Below are 22006 nucleotides of genomic sequence, written 5' to 3'. Positions count from 1 at the left end.
TTGTAAGAGAGAATTGACTGACCTTTGGTGAGATGAGCCCATTAGGGGACTTCTGCCATTGTGAGAAAATATTTTTAATGTAAATAATGAGGCTTTGTTTACCAACGATTTATTTGGTTTCTAATAATTGGCTCCAGTGCAAGTTATTTCAGAAACCATTGCAGTTTCCCTGTTGCAGTTTTCCTGACTATTGCAGAACCCATTGGAGTTTTCCTGACTCCATTGTTGGTAGCAGTAGCCATCTCACAAGAAGAAAGCTAAGCATGTAAGAATTTTAAATGAGTTTCCATCTGGTGTTACTACTGGCTTAATAACAGGAAAATGTATGAAATGCTTTACAATGTAAAATAACATTTGCTGATGTTGAAATTTGCTCTTGAAAACAGGATGACAGCTTATAATTTGCTTTCTATTTGCATCAATGTAAATATAGAAGAAACCTAACTCCTTTTAATATGGTTACTTTGAATTTTGACTAGTGTAACCTAGAGAAACATCTGTCTTCTTGCATGTGCCAGTTACTTCTGTTGCTGTGATTTATACCTTTATACCGATGCTCTGAAAAAGCCAAGCAGGAATTTGGACAGGCACAATAACCTCATTCCAGTTAAACGCTTTCATGAGACATGTCTAAGCTCTCCCTCACATGTTAGTTCTGTATAAATAAAGGTTGAGGCTCCTTGTCTGGTTGGAATTGAGGATCTGGCAACTCTTGCCAATTCTGCAGTACCTGCTCTGTGGCTTAATTGTTTCCTGGGCTGTCAGTCTGGCACCTTTTAATGATTACAGAAATTTCACAAGAGGGGGAAAAAAAATAAGCCTTCATTTTTCCACACACATTTTATAGTCTTAATGCTGCCGCAATTTAGTATTGGGCAGACCTCCAAAAGGTCCTGAAGTTTGGTTTGGATTGAGCCCTGCAAGTTTCACTGCTTTCTCAAATTAGTTTGAATTTCCCACTATATCTTCTCTTGAGCCTTTTCTTCCATTACACCTTTTGATCATGTTGCATGGGGCCATGGGCTTGGCACAGTTTCTGAGACTCCAGACAGCTGCTCAGATAGGTTAGTTATTCTGTTTGGGGGTGGCTTCCTTTGTTTAGAGGCCTGGAATGTATTCTGGGGTGCCTCTGAGACGAGAGGTTTAAATAGAAGAATTCATTCATGGTCAAAGAGGTTACTGTGCCCAGATGAGGTACAAAGACTGTAGAGACTATACCTTTTTTCTAGATGCCTTTTTTTTTTTTTCCAAAAAAAGCCTTGACCATTTTGATTAATAATACATTTCATTACTAGAGAGTTTCAGAATGTTTTAAAACTGGGATATCAAACATATGGTCCATAGGCTGGATGTGGCCTGTGGAACTATTTCAGCTGGCCCACTGGTAGTTAGGAGGCAGAAGTTATGGGACATTGCCTGCCACAGAATTGGGGGTACCTATACCCCAATAGTCATGGCCATTGGTAGTAGTTCCCCAGTGCCTGTTGTCACCTGAATGCAGACCCTCTGCTGCCATATGCCCCTGGACCCCTGCTTGACTCTACCACCTGACTAGAGAGAGATGCCACATGCCTCCAGATCTACCTGCACTGCCTCAGATGTACCCCATCCCAGTTCCTGGCCCTGGCTGTAGGCTTCCACCTGAAGGGGCCCACACTGTAGTTGCTGCTGGCCCCACAGATCCAGTCCAGGAGGAGCCCTTGCAGTCCCCACTGCCCAGACACCCTGGCTTGTCTGCCCTGCACCAACTGTTGGGGGTGGGACCCACGTGGGCAGGGTGTATGACTGACTGGCTGGCTGGGATGGGGCTGTAGCCAGAGACAGGCGGGGCCAGGGAGACCCCAGTACCTTGGGGTGGTGACAGAGCGGGGCCAGGGCTGAGCCATGATCCACTTCACCCATGCAGAAGCGTGCAGGCAGGTTCCTCATGCAGGGAGCAGATCACAGCTCTGCCACAGCCTGGTGTTGTCACCACCCCAAGATCCCAGCCCTGGCCTTGTAGCAGCTCCCTGTCCAGCTGTATGCCCTGTCTGTGCAGCTCCCAGCCAGTCTCCATGGAAACCCCTGGAGCACAGGGCCAGGCTGGGGCAGAGCTGGTTCTTTGGCCCGACACTGCCACTGTCCTGCTCCTGGGGTCTCCAGCTGGGAGCTGTGCAGGTAGGGGCTGCTGGGAAATGGAGTCCGGCTGCATGCCAGATCTGCCATTTTGCCCACTTGTGCCCTAGGGTGAGTTTGATTCCCCTGTTTTAAATGTTTAAAAGGTACATTGCTTCTAATCCATTTTCATCCAAGGTTATCAGACCTTGTTTCCATATTTCTGTGACCCTTTTTCCTGGGTTGAAACAACTGCAGAAGCAAGGGCTGCAGCTTTGGGAAGAGTCTGATTTTGTTTGGCTAATATGAATACAGTTGATTGTTCTCATAGAGAATTTCACTCTTCCTGGAGAATTGTTAATCTACCATGTGTTTTGAGAATGATGAACAGTAAAAGCACCTCTATACCTACCCTGTCTCTGACCATTTTTTCCTTTGAATGGAGGGCTAATTTTTTGTGTTACTACAGATCTAGGTTCAAAATTATTCCTCTTATCTATTCTGAAAGTGACATTTTTCTTGCCTTAGATTTACCAAGTCTACTTTATTTGACAAGCTGTTCCTATCTTCTCCCATTTTCTAATTGTTACTTTAAAAAAGGACTTTTTATACCCTCCCAGCTTTCAAAATGCCAAACTAACAAAAATAGCAGTCAGTTTATTGGTGAAGTACTGTCTTTATATGCTTGCAAAAAAACAAACAAAAGCAGTAGATGCTAGGTTCAGGGTGAATTCCAACGAGAGGTGCATACAAGGAGAGAGTATTGCTAACCTTGTGCTGGATTTATTTTTTTTACTGTCCATGGTAGGCGATTCCTAAGTAGATTTTTTTTTTCCTCTCTCCAAGGGATGTCCATGTTCTGAGCTCACCTACTTATCTATGTTGTCTGAGATCTAGCATTAACCTACTGAAGTAAACATTGCCTGCCTCCTCTGGCTGCTTGTATCTTCAACTGAAAAAAATGTATTTAGGTAGAAAGAATGATGTTTAATTTAATTTCAACTCGTGTACATGATATCATACTTAATGACTATTGCCTCCTTTTACTTTTTACACTCTCAAAACAAGTAGCCTCTCATACAGTTACGTTTCAGTGGTCATTGTCCAATAAATGCATAGTTGCTTTTAGAAGAGGCATAATAAAATGGTATGAAGCTGTTAAGGAGGTTAGAAAATTAGGGTGATTGTCACAAGACTAGCTCTGCTGAGTGATAGCAATACCCAGCAGCCAATTAGCTTGCCTCCACTCCAGATCTTCTATACTGCTACCCTGTGTTTCGCTCTGTCATACCTTGATGGAGTAAGTAGTTCTGCGGGAGATGTCCCAAGACTTGAAGTGGTATTTTTTCTTTGGGCCACCAGGCTCCACCGTTTGTACTAGGGGTGGACCAATAAAGATTTTTTGGGCTGATACTGATGGCTATTTTTTAACCAGCCATATTGGCTGATACCAGTCTGATTGCTGATATAAAGTGTGGCAGCTTGGAGAGCAGTGTCTGGCTGGTAAGTCTGTGTGGGGGAAGGGGCATTGAGGAGGGAAGAGGTATTGGGTGGGCAGATCAAGTCCCCCACGGTGAAGAAGGGAGTGGGGCTGGGGCAGGTGCTGCACAGCTGGGGCGGGGTATGGGATGGAGCTGTGGTTTGTCTGGGGGGAGGGGAGAGAGTGTCTCCCACTCCTGTGCACACCCTTGGGGGAGGCATGGGGGGGCATGTGCCCCTTGGGATCTGTGCACGGGCAAAGGGCAGGCTATTGCTTTGTGCTCAGGGCAGGGGTTGCACTACTACTACCTATGCTGCTGCTACCTGCCCTAAGGGCAACTGTGCCTGGGCTGCGCTTATGGTAGGTAGTAGCAGCATTGTGAGGGAGGCTATGGAGGAGGCCTGCGGCAAACTTTGGGGTTGCTGTAGCCCCCACCCCCCCCGTAATCTCCCTTTTGTGCTGCATTATCTGCCCTGCCCCTGCTTGCCGTGAGTGCAGTCTGGGCCTAGCCCCCCTGCCAGGAAGAGCCTAGCACAGCCCCTACCCCTAGTGTGCAGCAGTAGCATGGAGCAATAGCTTGCCCTTGGCTCACACAAGTTCGGGGAGGCACATGCTCCCCTGTGATTCCCCTGGGGGTGCGCATAGCAGCAGGAGCCACCCCCTGTGCCCTCCGGACAAGCCTTACCTCACCCCTGCTGTGCAGTGGCTGCCCCAGTCCTGGCCCCAGTCTCTCCCTCACCACAGGGGCCTCTATCAGCCCCCCCAGAACCTCCCCCCCAGATTTACTGGCTGGATGCTGGTCTCCAAGCTGTTGAGCTGCATTCCTGGCCATGTGCATGATGCAGCTATGTGCATGCACACAACATTTATTGGTGACATTAACGGCCACATCAGCTAAAAAAAGCCAATTGCCAATAAAGTCAGTTTTCCTTGTATTGGTGCTGATATGATATGGATGTATCAGTGCAGCTCTGCTTTATACTTGTCTAGTTAGACCCTCTTGGTTTTAGCCTACTTAGTGTGGCTGCTACCTTTAGACCTAAACCTCCTTATTTTGGTTTTGGCTTCTCAGCAGTAGCTGCTCAGTTTGGGGCTTTAAGCCCCACGGTCTAGGTTTTGGATCCCCCCAGCACTGTGGCCTCAAAGGTGTTAAATGCCCTTGCCCTCTTGCCTGAATGGGGCTAAACTTGCAGGGCATCTTAAGGTGCCTATGCTGTGGCCTCCAGTTCTCCCCATAGCCACTCTTGGTCTTTACTAACTTGAATCCAGTGAAAATACTGCCCCTCTGGGCGCTCACAGCCAAAACACACATGAACTTAGAAATTTATTCCCCCTTGATCCACTTGGGGAGGGTTGGCATAGGGTTACCATATGTTCAGGTTTTCCCAGGTGTGTCCTCTTGTTTGGCCTCCTGTCTGCGTGTCAGGGTGGGTTTTTAAAATGCGATCAAGCATCTGAGTTTTTGCTTTGCCTCTGCTTTTCCTAAGTGGAAGCAGCTTGGATGCTTGGGGCTGGGAGCAGCGGGCAAGGTGATTGGCTGTCGGGGGTCACGTGCTCCATGCATGGGCCCTGGCAAATAAGAGAGAGAGAGTGTGCATGTGTGTGTGTGTGCATGCGCACGTGCATACACATGCTGCATGGGCAGCAGGGCTGTGGGGCACGGACGGTGCTGTGGGTTGGGAATGAGGGGCACTGGCAGTGCTAGAGTGGGAGGGGGCAGGGCTGTGGGTTGGGAGTGAGGGGCATGGGCAGGGCTGTGAGGCAGGGGGCTGTGGTTTGGGAGGGAGGGGCACTGGCAGCACTGGGCAGGGCAGGGGCTTAGGAGTGAGAAGCAGAGGCAGGGTATAAGCATATCACTGCCTCCCCCCCCAGTCATATACTCCTCCTCCCCACAGGTGTCCTCTTTTTTAATCCTGGAAATATGGTAACCCTAGGTAGGTGGGAAGTTACCCACTCAGGCTCATGTACTGGTGAGGTCTGTCTGGGAGTTCTGCTTCTTTCCCAGCCAGGCCTAGAGTGCTCTCTGTAGCCTGAGGACAAGACTTTCACCCCTCCCCCCCCCCCGTCCCTTCCCTTCCAGCTGGCTAGATCTGTTGTCCAGTCTACAACCCTGCTCATTAGTCTTTGCAGCCCTGCTAGCTGCCTGTCCTTTGGCTGCAATCCCTTCTGAGTTCAGCCCCTCCCTGGGGCAGGGTTACTGGCAGTTGTAGGGGCCTGCTACTGATAACAGTAAAATGGGCTCAGCTGCCACTCACCAGGGCAGCACAGGTGTGGGTTGCTGGGACAACCGGTTGGGTCAGCTGACCAGAAGGGGGCAGGGCCTGGCCTTTATAAACAGACAAGCTGAGGCTGGAAATCAGTTCCCCTCTGGCAGTCTAAGAAGCAAGGACTCTGCTGGAGCAAGCAGGGCAGGCATAGTGAGGAAGCCGGATGGCCTGAGCAGTGTTGGCATGATGATACGGGTTGGAGAGAACCCTGACAGGGATATGGACTAAGGATAGCCATGTTGGCTTAGGATTTGTGTTATAGCCAAGGGGCTTTGTGTTCTCGGTTTTGTTGTTGTATAACACCGGAGGACCGGGCGAGGCTATAGGGGTTGGAGGAGGCCTCGTGGGAGCTCCCCAGTAGTGGGGGGGGTGGGTTTCCTGGCACCGGAGAGGGTGCTGCGTTTTCGACCCCGGCCCCAGTGTGGGCGATTATCGGGAGGAGCCCAGTGTGGGCATAGGCAAGAAGCCCCAGTGGGGTGTAAGACCCGGGAAAGGGGTCTGGGGGCCAGGTAAGGCTGAGGCTACCTGAGCCCCAATTGGGAGAAGTCCTGTGGGTGTAGGACCCGAGGAAGGGGTCTGGAGCCAGGTGAGGCCGAGGCTGCCTAAGCCCCGAGTGTGGGGAGCATGAGGCACAGGCCCCGGTTGGGGGTGGGGAATCGTGAGCAAGGCCCCAGGGAGGGCGATTTGTATAAAGGCAAAGGCAAGCCCAGTGTGGGCAATATTGGGAGCACGAGACAGGCCCAGAGCGGGCGACGGTATAGAAACGAGAGCCGCGGGAGATGGGCCCCGGTGCAGCGAGGGCCACGAGGGAAGCGAGCTGGCACCCATGAGGGCGCAGGCGGGCAATTGGACAGAGCCCCGGTACAGTAAGGCACCGTGCCAAGGAGGGCAAGGAGGCAGCCTCCCATTAATGATATTTACCAGCAAGACGTGGCAGGCTAGATAGAGGGTGCATTTGAGACCCAATTTGGCACGGTCGGTAGGGGCGTTCACGGTAGGTAGGCCCTAGGTCGCCCTGCCACAGGGCCCTTATCTTGTCTTTTTGCTGCTTGCCACCCAGGGCTTTTCCCTGGTGGTCCTGGCTTGTGTCTTTTTTTTCCTTTTTGAGTCCTCATCCCTCTGCACCACAAAAATCCTGCTTTTAAAGGGTTCTTGCCATTCATGTTTGCCTCTCAGCCTTTTCACCAGTAACAGGGCAAGGGTTCCCTGTTGCATGACATTTTCGGAAGTTTCCAGCAGTGGCTTGACTCCCCTGCCCCCCCATTATAATTGGTTGGAGTTTTACTATTGTACAGAATTAGGGCAATCAGGACTGAGGATTGCATCAACTTCCATGTTCCATACTCATGACCTGTGTCAGATTCTAGACAGACAGTTTAAAAAAAAGAAAAAAAGTGAAGTTGTGTGATGTAGGCAATCCTTTTACTGAGACAAAGAATGCTTTGGTAACATGAAGTTTCTTACTTTATTCTTGAATTATTACCACTTGTAATGTTATGCAAAGCAAACAAACTGGTCATTCTGCTTTCAGAGCATTAGAATCATAGTGTTGGAAGGGACTTCAAGGGTTATCTAGGTCAGTGGTTCTCAATCTTTTTGTACCAGGACCCATTTTTAAACATTGGCCAGTCCAGACCCTGTGCCCTTCGGTCCTGACCTGGTGTCCCCTGTCCCCAGGCCCCAGCCTCCAGTGTGTGGGGCCGGGGGGTAGGTGTGTGTGGCACAGTGGGAAGTGTTGGGAATGGGGGCCTCAAGCAGCCCCTGCAGGCTGGAACTCTGTCAGCCTACAAGGGAAAAACCTGTTTTTCTTCTTTAAAGGATAATCCATATTTAAAGTTTGCTGATCCATTTTTAAAGTTTGTCTGCAATCCTTTCATATATGCTTGGAACCCACTTTTGGGTCACAACCCATGAGTTAAGCAACATTGATCTATTTCAGCATCTTGCGCAGGATGTACTGTTCCTAAAACCAATCCAGACAAAAGCTTATTTAACCTTCTGAAAATTTCCAGTGGAGAAGTCACAGCAGTGTTCCACTGCTCTGTGGTTCTTTGGGTAGAAAGCTTGTCCTCCCCCCACCCCCACCCCAGTCTCTGTTAATGTAATTTGAACTTACCAGCTAATATCCTGCTGCCTTTCTCAAGGAAGAGCACTTATTTTGGAGTTTGTCCATGCATGTTCTTGCTATTTCTTGGTATAGTTGTTTTGTGACTCGCGTTTTCTTCTTTTGGCTGCATTGTCTTTTGATGTTGAGGTAGCTGCACCACTCTTGGTTGTAACTACAGTGGTCTCTGTGGTTCTTATCTTTCCATCATGCTGGAGTACCTTCTTGTTGTGCCTCCAGTTCCTTAGTAATTGCTTTTACGTTTTAGTCTGTCTACCTATGGGATGCGTCTTGCTATTTCTTTGAGCTGGGTGAAATATGCCATTCTGCAGTTTGGTGTCTTTGTTTTGCTATTTTCCTCCTTTCCCTTTCTTAGGAATAAAGGGACATTGCTTTCATTCTCTCCCCTCCCCCCCCATTAGCAGGGCGGGGGTGTCATGGTGGGTAGGCAGTGGTGCCTGTCTGTGAGGTGCTCCATGCTGTTCTGACTGTGCCCTGTGCCCCTGCATTTCCAGGACATGCATTATCATTCCCAACAGCTGGCTGGGACCAGCCTCTGAATTCCAGGACTGTCCTGGCTAAACCAGGACACCTGGTCACCTTAATCATAATCACCTTCACATTTCAGCTAGCTCATCCTCACTGGTTAGACTAAGATCCAGGATAGAGGACCCCCTAGCTGTACCCTGTACTTTCTGAAAGAGAACATTTTCCTTTACACACTTAAAATTTATTCATTCAATTTATATGCTGCTCTTCCCAACAAAGGCTCAGGACCGTTTACAATGAAAAAACAGAATAGGTTAAAAACGGGGAAGGACAAAAGGACCAAAACAGGTTTAGTCAAAGGAGCAGTTAAGGATTTGTTCAACATTTTGTTATGCTAGGTAATGCATCTAAAAATGTCAGGGTAGTTAAAGTCCCCAATAGTACTATTCCGTAAGTGGCACTCTTCCATCAGATATTCTTGTTAGCTGTTTGGAAAATATTTCATCTATATCTTCTTTCTAACGTGGCAGGGTAGAGTAGACCCCCACCATAATATCATTTCTGTTCTTTTCCCCTTCTATCTTCCATATGATAATCAGCAGCCTGTCATTCCCAGCAAAGTATGTTCCTCCATGTGAGGATGATAACTTTTATTGGATTACCTATATACTTTGGAGAGATCTTGGACACACTTTTGGTCACAGAGTGCCATTCTCCAGAGGAGGTCCCATCAAGTTTGTCAATTAAGTCATAATCATTTAACGTACTGTGATTTACAGTTCATCTCAATTGTTTTTTCTATGCTCCTTGTATTTGAATAGAAGTGTTGAAAGAACTCTATAAATGCCCTACTGGTTTTTCCCCTTGCATCTTGTATTGTGATTTCTTAGCCCAGTGGTGGCCAGTCGACAGCATGTGTGCCACGAGTGGCACAGGTAGCTACTGTTTTTGGCATTCAGGAGATTGCAGAGGGAGCAAGGAGCAGAGAGCAGAGCAGCAGGTAGGACAGAGAGGAGACCAGAGTGGCGGGGGTGGGGGGAGGGCAGGACTTAACTCATGGCACGTCAAAGATTGGCCACCCCTGCCCTAGCCCTTTTTTGGAATTAAGCATCTTCCTCCAGCCCTCATCTCTTAGTTTTATTTGCATTTTGGTCAGTGGGTTTCTTTACCGTCCTTCATGGAACCTACTTTAAAGTCCTCCTTACTAGGTTAGCTGAATGATGGTCAAAGATGCTTGTCCTAATCTTTAGGAAATTGAGCCCATCTCTTACCAAAAAAAAAAAAAAAAAAAGTCCAAAAAAGATTGATTTTTGGAGAATGTTGGCCCATTGTCAGAGATTTCAAAGTCTTCCTGATGACATCATATTCTGATCCAGGAATTTACTTTCTGCTTGAGATAAAAGCTTAGGCAGGGACTATTGTAACACGGGAAGAGCAGCACAATCTGTGCCTCAGCTCAATTTAGCTTCCTACCCAGAGCCTAGTAGTTTCTTCTGATCTCTCTTCAGTGTCTTCCTGACAGCCTTATGGGTGTCCAGATAGACAGGCAGGAAATGATAAGGTGGTCTGAAGGATCTGTTGCATCCTGGATTCAGGCTTTGGGACATTTTCCTGGTGTCTCCTGCCTGTCTGGGGATATGCTTCTGATCCCTGCCATCTATTGCTCCCTCTGAAACATTCTCACCATTAGTTCCTATGCCGCAAGCCTGAACACAATTGTTTATTTGTCTGTGACTCCTAAACTTTGGTTATCTGTCCTCTGGAAGCCATATGGTGCCGCACTCCTTCCTTCTTTGCTCTTGCTGGGTGCAGCTGCTGAGCTGTACTCCTTATTGCATATGTGCTGCGCTGCAGCTATGTGCATGCATGGGGTGTTCATTGGCCACATTATTGGCCACATCAGGCCAATTTCCAATACAGTCACTTTTCTTTATATTGGTGATGATCCAGTATCAGACTGATGTATCAGTGCAGCTCTAACAAAAATATTCCCCCTTTTTCAAGTAATACTATTGTGACTGGTTTGTGATTTCTGTGGCGCCATAAATTCTGTGAATTTGTTGCCAGTTGCTGTTTCTGGTGTGATTAACACCTTAATTACACCAGAAATGTAATGCATGCCAGGGGCTATAGTTGCTCCAAGCAGACACTGAGATATGCAGTACTCAGCTCAGCAACTTCCTGTGGGCTGTGAAACCAGACTGTAGTGGCTGCTGGCTCCTACTGGGAAGCTAGCATTTTATTTTTAGTCCCCCTTGCCGTAATTCCATGAAAAATCACAGAAATTGCAGTTTTTCAAAGTGTTTGTTGAAATCGCCATTCTTTGTGATTTCCATCAAAATTGATATGAGGAGGTCCATATCTATTAGCTTCTCTGCTTGGTGTTCCAATCTCACATAGAAGTGTAAGTGTATTTATGCTTACAGAACTACTAGAATGGATGTGTAATTATATTAACCCATGATGAGATGAATCGATATAAGCGGATGATCAAAGCCCTGGAATAGATGAGCTTATATATATAAATGATATTTGAAAGAGTCTTTCATCGGTCTGGTGCACCCTTTTGCCGTGCAAAGAAGGTCACTTTCACCAAGGCTGTAAGAAAATAGAACCACTGAAGTCCCAATACTCGCTGAAAAACCATGGGAGTTTTTTCACTGATGTGGAGTGGGCTTTTAGGGTACAGTTTAAAAAAAAAAAAAAATCACTAACTTGTTGTCTGTGTTTGGTTGTACCACTTAATATATATCAAGATTTGATTTTTAGAGGTGTCTCGCATGCATAAGTAGTTTTAGTACTATTGGATTCTTGGATAAACTATGCAGTGCAAACATGAATTATTTTTCTGGTCTTATGCTAGATTAAATATTCATCTCAACTATAAGCTTTGTAAAAGTCTAACATGAAACTCTTTATGGTGGTAACTCCCCTCCTCCACCCCCATCCTTAATACCACAAGCAATATCATCCCTGCTGTTGTTTTTGTTCTGTTTTCCTGATGAGCTGAGATTCCCCTTCACTTCCTTTTCATTATCATGTCACTAATCTGAATTCCCAGTAGTATCAATCTCTCATTTTCAGATGCAACAATAAGGAGATTAACCTCAGTGTGCTTCCTAGTCCTCTCTTCCATGCAGTAGTTTATTATGTACTCACATAAAAGGGTGACTACATAACAGAAAGGAGGTGTTTGCTTAAGATGCTTCTGGACTCTCATTTCTACTCTGGCACTGAAGTTATCAGCAGTCATCAATGAGTCTATTCATCTTCCTTTAAGAAAATCAACTTAAAATCATTAAATGCTGCATAAACAATCTTCTCTCTTCTTGTTAAAATTGCAGCAGACCTCTGCCATTACATATTCAGACTTCTGGGTGCTAGTACATTTGTGCTTTCAAAGGAATCAAGCACACAATATCCTTAATAACTAGGTGTCAGAAAAGAAAGGGGTTTCAGAACATAAACTGTCAGAATTTTATGTTAGAACTCTCTTATTGCAGTGTACTCCAGCAAAAATGAGTTGAAGCTTTGGAAACTTTCCAATATATTATACCAGATTTAAATCAATTGATTATATTTAAACTATATTAGGGCCCAATCTCTGACCTGATTTAAATCAGTTGCATTGACTTCAAGGGAACCTCAGTTGTTTGACATCAGCTAAGGGTCTGCCCTGTGTCTCTGAATGTGAAAGGTTAATGCATTATGCTGCTCTGGTCTGACATGCTTTAAAAAAGTGCTATTCAGCTTCATATCCTCTCACTGCTTTTATTTATATACTAGCCAATTCCCTATCAAGAATGACGGAGCAGGGGGGAGGGGCTGGGAAGGAGTGCTGCCACCTAACGGCCCATGCTGCCACAGTGCCTCCTGCAGGGAGTGGGGTGGGGGAGCCAAGGCCAGTGCTGCTGGCCTTGGCTCCTCCACCCTCTGTCCAGTCCCTGGCGTGGCTTTGGAATCATGGTGGCACCTCCCCACGCTTGGAGCACTCTGGCTGTTTCCATCAGCCAATCAGAGTGTGAATAAAGCGTTACAGACAGATGGACAGACTTAGGCCTTTATAGGATTAGAAATTAATTCATTATTCTGTGAAAAGCTCAGCATCTCCTCCAAGATACGGAGCACTTTGGCAAGGTAAAACTATGAATTGCTAAATGATACAAATTCTGAGGTGCTGAGCTTGTCTTTCAAATAAGTTGCAAAGAAATGGAAAATGACATTTAATAAATTACTAGTAATAGTTTCCATACATATCAGTGATTGGGTAATAAAATGGTTAAGATTCAAGCAGCTTTCTCCTGAAACATTTTGCTGCTGAAAATTAGTTTATCAGCCCTACTAATGGTTTCTCTTGTAAACAATAGGTTTAATTTCCTGAAAAGAACAGCAAGATTTGTTAACAGGATGGTAAGTTTTTATAATTTTTTTTTCATTTGTTATAGGGTTAGGCTACAATTTATAGTTTAGTTTTTAATTCACATGTTTGTTTGTTTTATAATTTAATTTTTTATAGTAAATATATTCCAAATTTATTGCTGTTTAAAGAAATGTATCTGCTGGGTGGGACTATAATGACCATAAGTGGTCTAGAATTTTTTTTATAGATTTGGTTCTTAAGAATTGAGATGAGTCTTAACTTCAGTGTTCTGCTCATTTGAATTTGGGTAATTATTTCCTGGTTACTTAATTCACTTCGAAAGCTGATATTTATACTGTAGTTTTTATAACTTAGCTTAAATTATCACTGCTGTGCTCCATATGTCACTCATGGCATGGTTATGCTTTGTTGTTTAATAAAACAATCTTTGTATAGTTAGTATTTTAATTTGTTAAGTGCTATAGCTGCCATCGGAAGTCAAGATAACATATATAAGCCATGTGTGATTTATAGTATAACTTGTACTCATATGGCTTCGTTTATCCATAGTGCTTTGAAAAACTTAAATATGCCTCTCCTGTGCTTGTGAGATAAGTGAATGTGGTTACTTGAAGATCTTTAAATAAAAACATTAAGACCTAATAGTGAAGTAAATACTTGCAAAGTTTGTAGATCTCTTTTGCCTTATATTACTAGGTAGAATTAACTGAAGTCACAGACATCTGTCACATCATGAACTGGGCTCAGCATTAAACTTGTTGGGTTAGGCCGAAAGCTATCTGTAACTCTCATGACCATTAAGCCTACTAGTTTTCATGAACAGATGTGACATTTCTGGTAGCATGACTTAACCAGTACTGTTTAACTGTCTTGCTCTGTCTTGTGATAATTCTGTATTGAGCTCTCTGGAGAAGAGACTGTTTTATTTATGTGTATAGGATATAGCCTAGTGAGACCATGATTAGGGTCTCTAGGGAATACCACAATGTAAATGAGTAATAATAAATCTGGGAAGGATTTTTCCCATATTCTGGGAAAATCTGGATTTCGTAGAATCATAGAAGTAGGGTCAGAAGGGACCTTGTAGATCTTCAAGTCCGACCCCCCGCCTGGGTGGGAGAAAAGACTGGACTCAAATGAGTCCAGCCAGGTAGTCATCAAGCCTCTTCTTAAAGATCCCCAGGGTAGGAGCCAGCACCACTTCCCTTGGAAGCTGGTTCCAGCTCCTAGCTGCCCTAACTGGGAAGTAGTTTTAGTCTCTTAATTTGGTTGCTCTGATATCCTGGATAGGAACCCAGAAATGTGTGTGTTTTTCCTAAATGGGTGGATGAAACATGTCACATAGAGGATAGGTAATGTGTATAATGTTATAAAAAGCCACTGGGTGTAGATTCCAGGATCCCAGTTTTGGGATCTGCTGCAGTGCATAATCTGGACTATGACTCTTCTTCAATTTAATGTTTTTAGAAAGTAATTCAGAATTGTAGAAAAGTAAGGGCTTTGTTGCACATTAACATCCCCCCCCCACTGGCCCAAATTGGGACCAGTGCCCTTCCCCCTGCTCCCCAGATCCCCACTCACTTGTCCCTCTCCCTGCCTCCTCTGTGGCTGCCTGTGCTGTCTCCCAGGGGAGCAGGCAGGGAAAGGTTAACCTGCTTGCCCAGCTTCTACCCCTGCTGCTCTCTAGGCCAGGTTCATCCGGAAGAGCCACAGTGGGTGGGTAGGTGTTAGCTTGAAATGGGAGGCAGGGAAGGGATTGTATAACCTATTCCTTTAAACCCTGGAATCAGTCTTGTCACACAACTACTAGGCAGATTGCCAGAAAACACCAGAAGTACCCTAACACAAGGGTTGGTAACTACAGCCCACAGGATGCATCTGACCCATGAAGCCATCCCCTCATGGATGTGGGCCTTCAGCAGCCAGATTGACCCATTCTAGGTCAGAGGCAGGGGGGGCAGTAGGTGGGTGCAGAGACCCAGCCACTGCTGACAGTTTTTTCCCAGCAGCTGCAGAGGGAAAATGCCTGATGCACTTTTCCCCCACAGTGGCACAGGGAAAGCGCTGCTTTTCCCCACAGTGCTGCCAAAGGCCCCTGCTGCTGCAGGCAAAAGCACCAGCTGGGGACAGTCTCCATGTGCTTCCACCAGGAAAAGTAGCCGAGACGGGCACTTTCCCTGTGCAGCTGCTGGGAAAAGTGATGGTGGCAGCAGATGGGTCTTAGCACCTATGCGCCTGCCTGCCTCTGTGGGCCAGACTGACAGAGTTTGCGTTGGTTTGAAAAGGTTGTCAGCCTCTGCCTTAATTTGTCACAGGGCCATGCTTCCTGTTACAGAGGAAGGTAAAACCCACCTCATTCTTAAGATGTCAATTAAAAAACCCGAATGATAAAAGTAAAGGCCAGAGACATATGTGTGTATGTGCACGGGCATGTATGCTCATGTTTAAAGAAAGTACATATCACAAAGATGTGTTCTTGTGAATGTGCATCTATATTCATACACAACTGTGCATTTTAAAATACTTAAAATTTCCTTTGGTTTACGATGGTGAATTGTATTACAGAAAGCTGAGACCCTCCCCTTGATTGAAAAAGAATAATTGAAATTCCAGCAGCAAAGCGTGAGAGAATTTTCTTGTCTTTGATTTTTTTTTTTTTGTTAGCCAACAAAAAGGTGAAGATTTATTGGTAGTGTCGAAGTGAAAGGATGGTTAAATTGATTTAATGCCCCCCCCCAACAAAACTTTGTTAAACCATAGCTTAGAAGGAAAAAGAATTGAGGCTTGAACCCTCAAGTCATTTGGAATGCAAAAGAAGCCAGATTTGATTTTTTAGCAATATCAAAGAATATATGATTTAAGATACCCCTTCCCCCGCAACTCTGAACCAGTACCTTTCGACTTTAAGTCATCCTTAGTCTGACTTACGGCCAAGGTCATATTGATGTGAAGGTGGTATAGGGTAATGAGAAGAGTATTCTTTTTGTAAATGCAAGATACTTTGTGGCAGGGAAGACTGAAATGAATAACAACAGTTAAATGCAAATGTAGATTTATATTTGGGAAATCCTTTAGGAAAGCCAAAAAAAAAATAATATTAAAATTCCAGGAATAAATTTTAAATAACTCAATTTCTTATGCAAATAATGCATAGTAATCATGGCTAGAACTCCAAGAAATATATTATTGCTTTTCTCTTGAGTCCTAAAAGTTTGCTTTTAAGGGAGGCTGCCTTTTTTTTACCCCTTGGACACGGTGCTCTTATTTATCCTGGCCCTTGTTCCATGTAGATTGATTTGGTGCATCCAGCCTTATGGGCTATGCGTCACTCCTACCACCCCTTATACCATGCCCCAAGCCTCTCAGGTGTGCCGGACATTGGTGAGTCGGTTATTAGTGCCCAGGCCCTCACGGACGCCCTCTGGGCTTATCTTCTACTTTCTATAAGGTCACCCTCCCTGGGGCTCCTTATTCCTATACGCCCTCCCTGGGGCTCCTTATTCCTATACGCCCTCCCTGGGGCCTTGCCTCACGATTCCCGCAATTGAGGCTTAGGTGGCCGTAGCCGTGCCTGGCCCCCAGACCTCCTTTCTGGGTCTTGCGCCCCACTGGGGCTTCTCGCCTGCGCCCACACTGGGCTCTTCCCGATACTGCCCACACTGGGGCCGGGGTCGAGACACCCCAATACGCAGTGCCCTCTCTGGTGCCAGGAACCCCCACGCTACTGGGGAGCTCCTATGAGGCCTCCTCCACCCCTATAGCCTCACCCAGTCCTCCGGTGTAATAACAACCAAAACCATAAGCCAATGGGCTGCAACACAAAACCCCAAGCCTCCTGCCTAAAACTCAAACCCTAAGTCCTCTGGTTAATCATCATTTCCATCCCTGCCAGGGGTTCCTCTACCTGGTATCCTCACCCATAAGCTGCTCAGGCCATCAGGCTTCTCAACTCTGCCTGCTCCCACCAAGCTCCACCTTCCTCGACTGCCAGAGGGGACCTGCCTACTTGGCCTCAGCTTAGGCTGTTTATATAAGCCAAGCCCTGCCCCCTTCCAGTCAGCTGACTGACTGTGGTTGCCCTGGCAACCAGCACCTGTCCTTCTCTCTAGGAGCAGGGCAGTTCAATGCCCTGCGACACACCTTCTCCCCCCCAAGTTCAAGTCTCACTAGGAGCAGGGCATGGAAGTGCCCTGCAACACTTTGAAATGGCTTTAATGATGGTTTGCTACCACAATGTTAGTGCAATGAATATGTGCAGTAATAGGACCTACAACTCTTGAGATGTGGATAATCAGTCCCTTAATGCATGGGTCATCCATTCATTGATAGCATATTGCCATCTGCTTGTGTTCTGACCCCTGACCAGCAGTAGTCTACCTTTTATATCCCTCTGCTTGTCACTAGTGTTGTGATCCTACTTGCAATTTCTCCAGGCTTCTCCAGTGTTTTTGATTTGACACCCTGAGCGGCCGCCATGTGTTTGGAGTGGGGCCACCTGGCTGTATGCACATACTAGAATCTCTGCAGTTTTCGGCTTTACCCTGGCTCAGCTGCAATCACTGTTTACATTTCTTATGCTACATTGTCCTCAGTGCAAATACTATTTTTTTTGGGAGTTGTCCTTTGCTATGAAATCTGATTGGCACTTTACAGAATAATTTATTTTATTTTATTCATATTTTGCTCTGAACAGAGCCCTTGTATCTGAATAAAGAGTGGTAAGAGTGACATGCTAAATACTGTAATACAAGTAGTAGCTGTGATAAAATGACACTTGTGTCTGCTTTGGATTCATTTAATTCTTATTTATTCAGTTTTGCTGAGATAAAGGAAAATTGTCAGTTATGTACAGTAGACAAATGCAGAAAGAGAGTATTTCCAGCAGTTGCTTGTGAAGGAATCGCATTTATTTTAAAGATGTGAAAATAGGAGGAAACTACAAATGTCTCAAGTTGAAATAGCATGCTTTGAGTAGCACCTGACCTTATTTTATTCTGACTTGAAGCCATTGCTTTTCTACAATTTAATACATACTAGAGGCATAATATATAGAACTTGTTGAACTGTGCCATCAGTCACCTAGCATTTATTTTAAATTAAAGTAAGTGTTAATTTCAGGACTTCAGTTTGGAGAAGTGCAGAGAACAGAATTTTTAGCAGCATGTAGCAGTGCTTGAAACGAGAACCAAACACTAAAATTTTGGAAAAACTTACTGGACTTCCTTTCTTTGTAGGCACCCAAATAAAATGCATATATACCTAGATCAGGGCTGCCCAACTTCTAAGTGGTCCAGGTCCACACAGGCTGCATGCCTTGTGTGTTTGGACACTCTCCTCCCCGTCTCTTGTCCTGCTACTTGCAGAACCCTGCCGTACCTTTTGGCTGCCTAGCTGTGGACTCCCTCAGTGCACCATACTGCATGGGTGCTCCAGGGGATGGAGTGCATCACTCTGCCTCACCCCATGCATGGAGTGGGGGCATGCAGAAGAAGCCAGAGGAAGGAGGATGTGCCCTAAGACCTTGGCTGCTGCTGCAGCTGAAGTGGTAAGGGCTGCAGTGACTGGGTAAGAGCATGTTAACATCTTGTGGGCTGCTATTTGGTCAACACTGACATAAATCAGTCATAGCTACTTATTATCTAATATGGACTTAAGTGGATTTAAAAAAATCTTGATCTAAATATACGGAATTAAATAGCTTGGTCTGTTCACATATGTTAAATCAAGCTAATGTTACAAAACACCCAAAAGTTCCCCTCTAACTGGGTAGAGAGGGATCGATTAGAAAAATGAGCTTAATTTATCTTTGCTTCTTCTCCTTAGGGAAAACTTTGGTACCTCGTATCTCTCGTTTTGTAGCATTGTTGGTCTCATTAGTTCTACAAAGTTTGTTGCATGCTATTCTCAATTACATTCCAAATAGATATCTGTTAGGTTAGGGGTGCTCAACCTGCATGCTGTGGGCCAAATGTGGCCTGTAGAGCCATGGCATTCAGCCCACAGGGCTCCCTATGGGACAGGAAATTTGGTGGCAAGTAATACTGCCACTCTTGCTGCCAAAATCCTAAGCTACATTGCCAGGAATGGGCCATGCTCCCTTCTTCCCAGTGCAGTCAGATCAGGGCTAGGCCGCACCACAACCTTCCTGCCTTCTCTCCCCCACAGACATAGAATCGTACTCAGAGGGTGGTGGTGGATGGGTCATATTCAACCTGGGGGGAAGTGGGCAGTGGAGTCCCCTGAGGCTTGGTCCTTGGGCCTGCGATGTTCAATTTCTTCATCAGCGATTTGGATGACAGGGTGAAATGCAACCTGTTTAAATTCGCTGATGATACCAAAATTTGGGGTGAGGTGAGCACACTAGTAGGGAGGGAAAGACTGCAACAAGACCTGGATAGGTTACAGGAGTGGGCTAACATAAACAGGATGCGTTTCAACACTGACAAGTGCAGGGTGCTGCACTTGGGCAGTAGAAACCAGCAGCATACTTATAGAATGGGAAACTCCTTTCTAGAGAACACTGAGGCAGAAAGGATCTTGGAGTCATTACTGACTCCAAGATGAACATGGGCCGACAATGTGAGGTCACGGTTGGCAGGGTAACCGGACCTTGTCATGCATCCACAGGTGCATCTCAAGTACACCCAGGGAGGTGATCCTCCCCCTCTATGCAACGCTGGTCGGGTCACAGCTGGAGTACTGCGTCCAGTTCTGTGCGCCCCATTTCAGAAGGGATGTGGACAACATTGAGACGGTCCAGAGGAGGGCCACCCGCATGATCCGGGGACTACAGGGCAGACCCTACATTGAAAGACTGCGGGACCTAAACATGTTCAGCCTTCACAAGAGAAGGCTGAGGGGGGACCTGGTGACTGTCTGTAAACTCACTAGGGGGGATCAGAAGGGTTTGGGGGAGATACTGTTTCCCCTAGTGCCCCCTGGCATGACAAGGAACAATGGACACAAGTTGTTGGAGGGTAGGTTTAGATTAGACATCCGCAAGAACTACTTCACAGTTAGGGTGGCTAGGAGCTGGAACCAACTTCCTAGGGAAGCAGTGCTGGCTCCTACCCTGGGGATCTTTAAGAAGAGGCTTGATGCCTACCTGGCTGGATTCATTTGAGTCCAGTTTTCCTCCTGCCCAGGCGGGGGGTCGGACTTGAAGATCTACAAGGTCCCTTCCAACCCTACTTCTATGATTCTATGACAGATCAGTCCCCACTTTACCTGAGTACTTGGGTCCTCTGGCCCATGGATGGACTGAACACCATCCATCGGGCTGGAGTGGGGAAAAAGGTTGAGCACCGCTGTATTAGGGGATTGTTAAGGATATAAAATGAAGCTTTTGGAAGCTAGGAAAGGCCAAGATTAGAGTTTCCTGTGCACTTTTAATCTGCCCCTACCATATCCACTCACCCTTTATACGTGTTATAATAGTCTTTCATGACATAGTCCTACAGTATTCTTTCTACAGACCCCCATGAGCAATTAGCACATTCATGGACTTTGCTGTGTTACCACAGAATATTCAGACATATAGACTCCTATTTTTTGCTTTAAATAGGTGATAAATGTTTTTGGCCTTATTGATTAGGGGTGCCTATACACATGCATTGAGGCTGCGCTGATGCACTGTATTACAGCATGTTGGAGCAGACTCGATTAATCAATTAATCGATTAATTAACGCACTCTAGCAGACTTCAGTGTCATGTGCATCAGTGTCCCTGCACTGAAAAATGGTTTAACTAAAGCTCTTTCAAGCTTTAAAGTTCTTCCACCGCCACTTTTCAGCGTGGGGACACTGATTCACATGATGCTTCAGATATTTTAATTAGCACGGCTCTAGAAGCCATTCAAGCACCCTCTTCCCCCCCCCCGAGCCCATATATAAATGCTCTAGGATGCCAACAAAGAACTTCCATGTGGTTTTATCAGTGTTGTGAGGTTGGTTTAACAGAGTCCTAGTTCCTGGAGCCTTATGATTAGGTAAGAATCCATTTAAGATTTTTTTTTTTAAAGAAAGTGGTTAGCCTTCATGGTTGTATTGGGGAAAAAAGACCTTGGAAAATCACATGGTTATCAAACCTATAGGTTTCAAAAAGCCTGAGTCTGAATTGATTCAATCATTGCAGGTTAGTCTAAGCTGCATAGACTGAACCAATTTTTAAGTGAATAGACATTCACTTTTTGATTCTGGAAATGCAGGCACATGCCTGCAGTGGCTCAGGCTAGAAGCTAGGGGTGCTAGAGCAAGCCTTCCCTTCTCTGTAGCAGCTGCAAGGCAGGGCAGAAGCTGACTGGGGGGGAGGGGGGGAAGGGAGAGAGGAGGCTGGCCATTGAGTATTATTTGGAGTGGCGTTTAAGCTCCCACCTTGGCCTGCAGGATCCCCATTCAGGGTCTGTCTGGCTTTTGCCAGCCTGCTACTCGGGCAGCTGAAGCGGGGGAGCCATTGTCATGGCTGCAGGTCATCTTATGTTGACCGTAGGCATCTTATGTTGACCATAGGCATCTTATGTTGTTACAGTATGGGTGTGTACAGGATGGTCTGGACAGGGATGCTTCTGCTTCAGGCAAGGGGTGGGCTAGGTGTGACCCCTGCAGGCCCCTCCCAGCCCCACTCCTTAGATTCCGTGACCTGACCCAGAGAGGAACTCTCTGCCCTGCTCTTCTAAGAATGGAGTGTTTCAGGCCCCTGTTCTACTGCAGAAAGAAGAGGGGGGAAGGCTTGTTGCCCTGCCAGGACAATGGCCTCTATGCTGGGACATGCATGAGGGGCTGCAGGTCAGAGTTGCACGCATGCACACTGAAGCAGGGCCTGATGCTGCACAGCCCCTGCCTTTCCTTCTCTATGGGCTTCCTCCAGCCACGAGCAGGGGTTAGGGCCCTTCCCTTCAGCCCTCCTCTGCTGCCCCCCATGTATTTTAAGGTGCTGGAGGGAATGAGGAGCCTGACCCATACCCTGGACACAGATAGGAGCTGTGGATTTCTTGCCACTGGCCCTCTGTCTCTTTGAGTGTGTCTGGTGTGGGGGCGGTAGCTGCCTGATCTGTAACACAACAATGGGGAGAATGCAGGGCATTCAGAAGCAGGTGCCGGACCCTGGGGGCACCAGCCAAGCAACTTCTCCTCCTGCCGAGGCCATGTCCAGACACAGGCCCAGTGCAGGGTGGGTGTCCCTGGGGGAGGGG

The 22006-nt window shown here is 46.2% G+C and overlaps 1 protein-coding gene across 16 annotated transcripts in view; it reads left to right on the top strand.

Annotated features, from left to right (window-relative positions):
* The first annotated feature begins 12824 nt into the window (after window positions 1-12824).
* The window catches only part of APBB2 (amyloid beta precursor protein binding family B member 2), a 291766-nt gene continuing 282584 nt past the window's right edge, over window positions 12825-22006 (top strand). For 10 of the 16 annotated variants that reach the window (XM_090035820.1, XM_090035818.1, XM_090035812.1 and 7 more), the window contains exon 1: window positions 12825-12844. The gene's annotated coding sequence lies outside the window, so the exon portion shown is untranslated. The remainder of the gene's footprint in view (window positions 12845-22006) is intronic. The other 6 variants (XM_090035803.1, XM_090035810.1, XM_090035802.1 and 3 more) reach the window with 3 other exon arrangements.

Source organism: Crocodylus siamensis, chromosome 2 (assembly GCF_052110815.1).
Source record: "Crocodylus siamensis isolate JL-2025a chromosome 2, ASM5211081v1, whole genome shotgun sequence".
Lineage (NCBI taxonomy): Eukaryota > Metazoa > Chordata > Crocodylia > Crocodylidae > Crocodylus > Crocodylus siamensis.
This window is presented reverse-complemented; position numbering and strand designations above follow the sequence as displayed.